At 39.5% G+C, this 11316-nt stretch overlaps 1 pseudogene; it reads left to right on the top strand.

Annotated features, from left to right (window-relative positions):
• Positions 1–356: 356 nt before the first annotated feature.
• LOC109262606 (60S ribosomal protein L18a-like) lies at positions 357–927 on the top strand (annotated as a pseudogene).
• The last annotated feature ends 10389 nt before the right edge of the window (positions 928–11316 follow it).

Raw genomic sequence — 11316 nt, forward strand, 5'->3', positions numbered from 1 at the left:
TCATGTTTATTAGTAATATTTGCCATTCATTTATTCTGCCAATATTATTGATCATTAGTGTATGTCAGGCACTGGAACTTACTAAGATCACTAAAACAGAGTTCTTAGGACCTCAAATTCTGGTGAGGGAGAAAGTTCTGTTAACTGGCAGTAAGGATACTAAATTACTAAGATATTTAACAATGCAGTGGTTGAAACAGAGAACTCTGAGAGCATGGAGGAGAGACATTTCAACTTGTTCTCAGGGTCTCAGGGAAGCCTTCTTAGAGGAAGTGGGAGTGAGTGTTGCAGTAAAAAGGTAGGTCTCATTAAAAAGGGAGCTGAGCTTGGGTGGCGGTGAGCATGGAGAGTGCGCCATGAAGGCGTTGGGCACACTGCGAGAGTACACGGTGGTGGGATACTGCCTGCCCACACTCAAATGCTGCACTCCTTCTCTCTATCACATGTGAATCTTTGCACCTAATCATGTTGTAGCTAAGTCCTGCTTCTGGTACTTTTTGTCTCCGCTGAAGAAGCTGAAGAAATCTTGAGGGGAAATTGTCTTCCTTGGACAGGTGTTCTAGAAATCCCCTTTGGCATCTGGCTTCATTATGACTCCCTCAGTGGCATCCACAACACATACTGGGAGTACCCAGACCTGACCCCTGCAGGCACTGTTACCTGGTGCTGCCAAGATGGGGCACCTGGCACTGCCCACTGGGTCGTCTCCATCCAGATCATGAAGATGGAAGAGATTATAGCCAGCAAGTGCTGCCAGCTAGCAGTCAAGCAGTTTGATGACAGTAAGATTAAGTTCCTGCAGCCCCACGTGGGTCCTACGTTGCCAGCACAAGCTATGCTTCACCACCAAGAGGCCCAACACCTTCTTGTAGATGCAGAGCCTCCCTGTCCCCAGGTCTGCCCAAATAAACTTCTTGGGAAAACCAAACCAAACCAAAATAAAACAAAAAGGAGTCTGTTTTTAGATAGAGGTAAAGGGAAAGAGATTCCTTTCTTTTCTGGGCCGCTTTAAAACACTTGAAATACTTTTGAGTAAGCCCACCAAAGATTTTGAGGTATGTATGTACATGTGTTCCCTGGGATCCAAAAAACCACATTCCTAAATGTAAAAATGGAGTTTTAATTTGCATGATGTGGGCATAGGGAAGCAGGAGGAATACCAGGTTTGGAGAAGAAAATCATGAGTTTAGTTTGGGATGTGTTGAATTGAGATGTTTGTAGGAAGTTCAGGTGAAGATATACAGGCATTGGGCTGAAGAGTGGTCATCTGGAGTTCAAGAATGAAACCAGATTAAAGATAGAAATTTAGGAATCCTCATCATTCCAGGAGGCAGTGAAATCAGCTTGCAAGTAGACAGATGAGAAGGCCAAAATTGGAGTCCTGAAAAATACCATTATTGAGAGGACAAGGAGAGGGAAGGTGCCTTCAGAGGGACTCCTCAAAGAGGAAGGAAGAAAATAAATGGAGTGTGATGTCATAAAATCCTAAGGAACAGAACATTTCAAGAAGAGAGAGGGTTCAGGGTGCCTGGGTGCTTCAGTCAGTTAAGCATCAAACTCTTAATTTCAGCTCAGCTCATGATCTCATGGTCATGAGATTGAGCCCTGCGTTGGACTCCATGCTGAGCGTTGAGACTGCTTAAGATTCTCTCTCCCTCTGCCCCTCCCTGATGTGTGCACATTCTTTCTCTCTCTCTTTAAAAAAAATAGTCTAACATGCTGTCAAGTTTATAATTTTCAGTGACATATCACATTGGATTTGGCATCAGAGAAACATTGTCAGCCTTTCTCAGAGCAATTTCAGTGCGTGTGTATGTGTGTGTCAGACTCTCAACTGTAGTAGTGGAAGAATGAATCGAAGTGTATGAGTTGGAGATCACCTTTTATGAGTTGGCCTTTGAAAAATGATAGAGCACTTTTTCTATCAGTTTCTCTGAAGAAGGAGGAGAGATGTAGGAGAGTAGATGGAGTGGGACACAGTGTTGAGGGAGGAGGTTTTAAGATGGAAGAAGGTCTTAAGATGCTGATTGGTGTGTCTGTTAGTAGGGAGGAGGCAACCAGTTGAGCAGGTCTCTAAGGTTCAGGAAGGGTGGTGGAGTCCTGGGCAGAGATGAATTCACCTAAGCAAGAGAAGGAATCCTCTTCTCTTTGGATGGGGAGTACTGAAGAATGGCTGAAGACTAGGATGAATAGTAGGAATTAAGACCCCAGGGTAGTTTTCTGAGTGCTAACCATGTGTCAGGCACTGTGCCATTCACATACATAAAGGAATTATTATAATCAGCATTCTGTAGGTGGGGAGAGAGAGGCTCAAAGAAGTCCAGTTAGTGTCCCAAGGCCAGAGTTGGTGTATAGAACTGGGATTTAGAGGCAGTCTAGCTCCAGAGCCTACTCTATGAATACATGTTATGCTTTATGAGGGAGGCCAGACTAGTGACTCAGGCAGGAATTAAGAAGCTTCGGGAAGTTGTGTCAATAGCTCTGACTCGGATTTCCTTTGTTGCCCTGGTTTGTCCTTCCTCAAGCTGACTATCTCTTTGTACCTAATGAAAATTCACTATGGTCCTTGGAGGTCAAGTAATGTCTATATTTTGATAGTGTGAATATTTGCTACCTCTTCATCCACTATATTTGTGTTCTCTGTTATTTTGTGTAGTAGTCAATGTTTTTCAAACTGGAGTTTCCATAAAAATTTTACGGAGTCTATGTCATAAGGAATTTACATTTTTTTTTCCAGAAAATCTTAGGAAATATTAATATAATTATACTTTGAGTCACTGGGATGATCATTTTGTAACTAGCTCTTTTCTCACAACGTCAGAACCCATGTTGCATTTGTATGTATAATTGTGTTGGCAGGAAGAACCCAAGTATGTTTTTTGATTTGGGCTAGTGAGAACAGATTGGAAGCTTAAGGTGTAACTAATTTATCCATACCAAGTGAAAGGCAAATGATTTCACTTAGCAAATATTTAGTAGTTGGTGCTATGGAGAAAAAAGACATAGGAGGAAACTAGAATATCTGTCATGCTTTCAGGGAGAGATTACATTTTATTTGAGAAAATCAGACTAACATAAATGAAACCATTTGACACAGATTTTTAGGGCATAAGCGGGTAAGGTAAAAAAGTGGCAAAAATATGAAGAAAAAAAGAAAAAAAATTTTTCTGCCTGAGACCCTGGCCTAGCACTAACAGCCCTGCCTCAGCATGAATGGCCCATTATCTCCACACAACAGTGTTCTAATGGCTCATATTGGGGAGTTGGAGAGTCAGGTACTACACCCATTCCTTATCCTGTTAACCCTTGCCCCTCATTATCCAGTGGGGTAGCAAATGCTGCTAGCTTGAACCCCTTGGAAAAAGATAGAAAACTGTCATCAGCTAAGAAGTGGTTAGTAACTATCCGTTAAAGCTCTTGCTATTCTGAAAAAAAAAAGTTTATATGCTTTCATGTTCAGTGTGCCTTGGTGAACATGTTACTTTCCCATGACCATAACCAATGCTGGAGTACATGGGGAATAAAAGTGAACAGAATTGTGAAGGGAGGCAGGGCAAGAGGAAAGACACCTTTTTCTACCAGCAGGGGTTTTAGGAAGAAATAATTTAATGAAAGAATTTAAAAAATTTCTTTAGAAGGAAAAAAATGGCTTAGACTTGAAGACAAGTGATACATTCTATTCTATTCAAAACCCACTACCTACGTCATCACCAAATTCACTGTTGGTACCAGTAGGTAGGTTGAGCCTGTGGAGTAGAATGGAAGGTGATTGGGTCTGTAGTCCCAGCTATACTCCTATCCCAGAAGGGGTGAAGAGAAGAGGGCATTAGCTGGGATGCAGGTAATGGGGAAAGACAGTAAGGAGAACGTCACTTGGGCTACTAAGGACAGTCATGCTGTCCTGCTCTCTCAGGGGCCTGACAAAGTCTCTAAATCTGACCTGAGCAGCAACTCCTTGCACCTTAGAGGGATCAGGGCTGATAAGTTGGGCAGAGGAAGGTCTGGTGGGAAAAAGGGGCTGCAGAGTCCCCATCTTTTACACATTTGATGAGGCACCAACATATATGTGTTGTCAGTATAGGATCAGAGGCATGTTAGAGTTACACCACTGTGAGATTCTTCATAGTGCAGACTGCGTTGCTCAGCTTTTCAAGCACCAAACTCACTTCATTTTTCCAGCAGGGATGAGGCTGAGAAATCAATTCACGTGCACAAATTTCAAAGGAGACCGATGCTCAAACCGTAGTGATGATGTATCAACAGTGAGAGAGAGTGACTGGCATCAGCTTTCCATACCAGGCACACTCTGCTTTATGTTTGTACACTCAGGAGGTTATATTACAGGTTAGAAAGTTGCTAGATGAGTTCCAAGTTTGAGTAGGGGAATTGAACATTCTTGTGCAATAGCTCAAATCACTCTTTTCCAGTCTAAGGATATATGAGGCATAGGAGTCAGTATTGGTTATCTAGACTTAGAGCACAATCTTGTGGACAATAATTTTACTGTAAACTAGAAGCTTTTATCATTTCTTCTTTTCATTGAGATATACTTGGCATATAACTTTGTATTTGGATGTACAACATGATTCAGTATTGGTATATATTGCAAAAATATCACAGTATGTCTAGTTAATAATACCTGTCACCATGCACATAATTACAAATTTTGTTTTTCTTGCGATGAGAGCTTTTAAGATACACTGTATTAGGTCATATGTTGTAGTTTGTACATCATTTGACAGTAGTTACTAGATTGATGCAGAGAACCTTTTGGGGAGGCACCTTTGTTTTAGGTTATAAGTTACCTCTGACTGCAGGGACATTCTAAGATGATTTCCATAGATGGCCAATGCACTAAATTGATGTTGAATTTTATTTATTTATTTATTTATTTATTTATTTATTTATTTATTTATTTATATGTTTTATATATGATTCATTGTCAAGTTAGCTAACATACAGAGTGTACACTGTGCTCTTGGCTTTGGGAGTAGATTCCCATGATTCATCACTTACATACAACAGCCAATGCTCATCCCAACAAGTGCCCTCCTCAATGCCCATCACCCATTTTTCCCTCCCCAACCCTCACATCAACCCTCAGCTTGTTCTCTGTATTTGAGTCTCTTATGGTTTGGCTCCCTGTCAGTTTGCAACTATTTTTTTTTTTCCTTCCCTTCCCTTCCCCATGGTCTTCTGTTAAGTTTCTCAAGTTCCACATATGATATCTGTCTTCTCTGACTGACTTATTTCCCTTAGCATCATATCCTCCAGTTCCACCCATGTTGTTGCAAATGGCAAGATTTCATTCTTTTTCACTGCCAAGTAGTATTCCATTGTGTGTGTATGTATGTGTGTATACACGCACATATTATATATATGTATATATATAATATTTATAATATATAAATAATTATATATATACTATGCACACACATACCACATTTTCTTTATCCATTCATCAGTTGATGGACATTTGGGCTCTTTCCTTAATTTGGCTATTGTTGAAAGCACTGCTATAAACATTTGGGTACATATGTCCCTATGAATCAGCACTACTGTTTCCTTTGGATAAATTCCTAGTAGTGCTATTGCTGGGTCGCAGGGTAATTCTGTTTTTAATTTTTTGAGGAATCTCCACACTGTTTTCCAGAGTGGCTGCACCAGTTTGCATTCCCACCAACAGTGCAAGAGGGTACCCCTTCTCTACACCCTCGCCAGCATCTATTGTTTGCTGAGTTGTTAATTTTAGTTACTCTGACTGGTGTGAGGTGGTATCTCAGTGGGTTTTGATTTGATGATGAGCAGTGTTGAGCATCTTTTCATGTTAGCCATCTCTATGTCTTCTTTGGAAAAGTGTCCATTCATGTCTTTTCCCCATTTCTTCACTGGGTTATTTATTTTTTGCGTGTTGAGTTTGGTAAGTTCTTGATAGATTTTGGATATTAATCCTTTATCCAATATGTTATTTGCAACTATATTCTCCCTTTCCTTTGGTTGCCTTTTAATTTTGTTGATTGTTTCTCTCACTGTGCAGAAGCTTTTTATCTTGATGAGGTTGCAGTAGTTCCTTTTTGCTTTTATTCCCCTTGCCTTCAGAGAAGTGTCGAGTAAGAGATTACTGAGGCTAAGGACAAAGAGGTTGTTGCCTGTTTTTTTCCTCTAGGATTTTGATGGTTTCCTGCCTCACATTTAGGTCTTTCATCCATTTTGAGTTTATTTTTGTGTGTGGTGTAAAAAAGTGGTCCAGGTAGATTCTTCTCAATTCGCTGTCCAGTTCTCCTAACACCATTTGCTAAAGACTGTCTTTTTTCCATTGGATCCTCTTTCCTGCTTTGTGAAAGGTTAGTTGGCTATACATTTGTGGGTCCATTTCTGGGTTTTCAATTCTGTTCCATTGATCAGTGTGTCTGTTTTTGTGCCAGTACCATACTGCTGTGATGACTACTGTGTAATACAGCTTGAAGCTTGAAGACTGGAATCGTGATGTCTCCAGCTTTGCTTTTCTTTTTCAGAATTGCTTCGGCTCTTTGGGGTCTTTGTGGTTCTGTATAGATTTTAAGATTGTTTGCTCTAGCTCTGTGAAAAATGCTGGTGGTATTTTGATAGTGCATTAAATGTATAGATTGCTTTGGGTAGTATAGACACTTGAACAATGTTTGTTTCCAATCCATGAGCATGGAATGTTTTTCCACTTCTTTGTGACCTTTTAAATTTGAAGGTAAGTTATTCTTAATTCTAGGTGTAGTTGCTACAGTATTTTACCCTTTTGTTTCTTACTGATCACAAGAATGACTGTGTTACAAAATAATGGTTGAAAGCTGCTGATTTAGAGATCAGAAACCAGGATGGTGATGGAACCAAAATCATATTCTATGAGGAATGATTCAAGGGCATCTTTAGAATAAAATGTTCAGCACTAGGTAGGGGATTTCAAATATATGGAGGGCTGTCATATAAAGGGATTAGATTGTCCCCTAAGACCCCAGGGGTATAACTAGCATCATGGATTAAAGCTACAGGACAAACAAAACAAAACAAAACAAAACCTGACTCAGAATAGGGAAAACATTTCTAAGGTGATGTGATAAGATAGAACGATCTCCCTCATTAGGTAGTGACCTCCTCATTGCTGAGACCGTTAGAGCAAGGGCTGAACAACATTTGTTGTGGATGTTGCTGAAGACACTCAAGTTCTGGACTGGATATGCCTTAAAACTCATTTCAACTCTGAAATTCTAAGACTAAAGAAAAAATTGTAAATTAAGGATTTCCTATTATGTATGAATAGCAGAAAGAGTATTAATAACTTCATTAATAACACATAATGCAAAACTTTAAAATCTTGGGCTTGTAGAATCCAGTCATGCACTTTACCTTAAAAACTTGGGGCACCTGGGTGGCTCAGTCGGTTCAGCATCCAACTCTTGATAGAGGCTCCTGTAGTGATCTCACAGTTGTGGGATTAAGCCCGGCGTCGGACTCCATGCTGAGTGGAGCCTACTTGGGATTCTCTCTCTCCCTCAGCCCCTCCTCCACTCATGCTCCCATGCACACACTCTGTGTTCCTCAAAATAAATAAATAAACTTAAAAAAAAAAAACAGAACCATAACTCAAAAGTTGAAAAGGTTTTGGCTTCTAAAGACATTACAAAAGTGGTTGTAGATTATTGATTGTGTTTGAAAAAATTATCCTTGAAAAAGGGAAGTTTTTCAGGAGCCATTGCAATAGAATAAAGGAGTCCTTGAGAATAAAGGGAACTTAAGAATAGAGGAGTCCTTGGAGTTTGTCAAGAGTTTATATTTCGCCCAATACCGAGCTTATGATAAATGATTATTAAAGTAAGGTAGTCATCTATATGCTGTCTACAGATTTAGCATATAAATATCATGGGAATGTAAAAATTGGCTTCCAGAAAAAGTATAGAGAAAGAAAAGGCAAGGGTGTCTGAGGTTGTTTTTCTCTGTGTGGCATTTCCTCTTTACATGTAACGTGGAGAAGTTGTATTGGACCTGCTGAGGCTATTTTAAATTATCTTTGGCAGTGCTTATAGAACACAGTGCTTATAGAACACAGTGCTTATAGAACACAGTGCTTATAGAACACAGTGCTTATAGTGCTTATAGAACACAAAGAATTATATAATGGGCATGATAGTAGTGAATTTTTATCATAAACCTTTCTCTATCCAGGAAGTACCAGTCTCATTGCAATTACTCTAGTCAATGAAATGTATAGGTGCTGAGGTTTTGCCATACCAAAGCACATTTTGGTTAAATGGGAGGTTTTTCTTGCCCATAAGAAGTATTTGAGGAAGGATCAATATAGAAGGTCACTGAGTGCTGATGGCTGATGACCACTAAGAAAATTGCTTAGCAGGGTAGATAGCAAAAGGTTATAAGAGAAAGAGTTTGAAAAATAATTCTCATTTATATCAGTTTTCCATTTCTGTATTCCCACCAGAGTACTGAGAGCATAGTAGGCATTCAATAAATATTTAGGGATGAATGACTTTTAGGATAAGGAAAACTCCTCTGAATTTCAGGTACTCCTTTTACTAGGACTGTGTTTGCATGACTGATTGAAAAGTGAACATTTCAGCCATCATCTGGTTGTTAAATATTTAGGCTGCCAAATCATTTATTTGATTGATGCTTATACCTTTAGAATTGACTGACTGCTTTGGCTCAGGGTAGACGCAGCATGAGTCATATGCTGCAGTTCTTGTCAATCACTGGTTGCATTTCCACACATAAACAGTTGACTTATGTTAGTCACATCAGTCACAAACATAAATCATCACAGTTCAGTAATTGGTACTGGGCCTTTTCTGGTTGGAATGATTTCTTGGCTATTCTGGTATTAATGATGCTGAATACTCAGTGATTGAACAATACTGGCCAGCTGACTGGAGGAGTTTCCTACCCTGAAAAGATCTTTTTTTAAAAATTTTTTTTTATTTTATATATTTTTTAATATATGAAATTTATTGTCACATTGGTTTCCATACAACACCCAGTGCTCATCACAAAAGATGCCCTCCTCAATGCCCGTCACCTACCCTTCCCTCCCTCCCATCCCCCCATCAACCCTCAGTTTGTTCTCAGTTTTCAAGAGTCTCTTATGCTTTGGCTCTCTCCCACTCTAACCTCATTTTTTTTTTCCTTCCCCTCCCCCATGGGTTTCTGTCAAGTTTCTCAGGATCCACATAAGAGTGAAAACATATGGTATCTGTCTTTCTCTGTATGGCTTATTTCACTTAGCATCACACTCTCCAGTTCCATCCACATTGCTACAAAGGGCCATATTTCATTCTTTCTCATTGCCATGTAGTACTCCATTGTGTATATAAACCACAATGTCTTTATCCATTCATCAGTTGATGGACATTTAGTCTTTTTCCACAATTTGGCTATTGTTGAGAGTGCTGCTATAGACATTGGGGTACAAGTGCCCCTATGCATCAGTACTCCTGTATCCCTTAGGTAAATTCCTAGCAGTGCTATTGCTGGGTCTTAGTGTAGGTCTATTGTTAATTTTCTGAGGAACCTCCACACTGTTTTCCAGAGCGGCTGCACCAGTTTGCATTCCCACCAACAGTGCAAGAGGGTTCCCATTTCTCCACATCCTCTCCAGCACCTATAGTCTCCTGATTTGTTCATTTTAGCCGCTCTGACTGGTGTGAGGTGATATCTGAGTGTGGTTTTGATTTGCATTTCCCTGATGAGGAGTGATGTTGAGCATCTTTTCATGTGCCTGTTGGCCATCTGGATGTCTTCTTTAGAGAAGTGTCTATTCATGTTTTCTGCCCACTTCTTCACTGGATTATTTGTTTTTCGGGTGTGGAGTTTGGTGAGCTCTTTATAGATTTTGGATACTAGCCCTTTGTCCGTTATGTCATTTGCAAATATCTTTTCCCATTCCGTTGGGTGCCTTTTAGTTTTGTTGGTGGTTTCCTTTGCTGTGCAGAAGCTTTTTATCTTCATGAGGTCCCAATAGTTCATTTTTGCTTTTAATTCCCTTGCCTTTGGGGATGTGTCAAGTAAGAAATTGCTGTGGCTGAGGTCAGAGAGGTCTTTTCCTGCTTTCTCCTCTAAGGTTTTGATGGTTTCCTGTCTCACATTCAGGTCCTTTATCCATTTTGAGTTTATTTTTGTGAATGGTGTGAGAAAGTGGTCCAGTTTCAATCTTCTGCATGTTGCTGTCCAGTTCTCCCAGCACCATTTGTTAAAGAGACTGTCTTTTTTCCATTGGATGTTCTTTCCTGCTTTGTCAAAGATGAGTTGGCCATATGTTTGTGGGTCTAGTTCTGGGGTTTCTATTCTATTCCATTGGTCTATATGTCTGTTTTTGTGCCAATACCATGCTGTCTTGATGATGACAGCTTTGTAGTAGAGGCTAAAGTCTGGGATTGTGATGCCTCCTGCTTTGGTCTTCTTCTTCAAAATTCCTTTGGCTATTCGGGGCCTTTTGTGGTTCCACATGAATTTTAGGATTGCTTATTCTGGTTTCGAGAAGAATGCTGGTGCAATTTTGATTGGGATTGCATTGAATGTGTAGATAGCTTTGGGTAGTATTGACATTTTAACAATATTTATTCTTCCAATTCATGAGTATGGAATGTTTTTCCATTTCTTTATATCTTCTTCGATTTCCTTCATAAGCTTTCTATAGTTTTCAGCATACAGATCTTGTACATCTTTGGTTAGATTTATTCCTAGGTATTTTATGCTTCTTGGTGCAATTGTGAATGGGATAAGTTTCTTTATTTGTCTTTCTATTGCTTCATTATTAGTGTATAAGAATGCAACTGATTTCTGTACATTGATTTTGTATCCTGCGACTTTGCTGAATTCATGTATCAGTTCTAGCAGACTTTTGGTGGAGTTTGTTGGGTTCTCCATGTATATTATTATGTCATTTGCAAAAAGTGAAAGCTTGACTTCATCTTTGCCAATTTTGATGCCTTTGATTTCCTTTTGTTGTCTGATTGCTGATGCTAGCACTTCCAACACTATGTTAAACAACAGCGGTGAGAGTGGACATCCCTGTCGTGTTCCTGATCTCAGGGGGAAAGCTTAGTTTTTCCCCATTGAGGATGATATTAGCTGTGGGCTTTTCATAAATGGCTTTTATGATGTTTAAGTATGTTCCTTCTATCCCGACTTTCTCGAGGGTTTTTATTAAAAAAGGATGCTGAATTTTGTCCAATGCTTTTTCTGCATCGATTGACAGGATCATATGGTTCTTATCTTTTCTTTTATTAACGTGATGTATCACATTGATTGATTTGTGAATGTTGAACCAGCCCTGTA

This window comes from Panthera pardus, unplaced genomic scaffold (genome assembly GCF_024362965.1).
Source record: "Panthera pardus isolate Hobbes unplaced genomic scaffold, ASM2436296v1 HiC_scaffold_24, whole genome shotgun sequence".
Taxonomy (NCBI): Eukaryota; Metazoa; Chordata; class Mammalia; order Carnivora; family Felidae; genus Panthera; species Panthera pardus.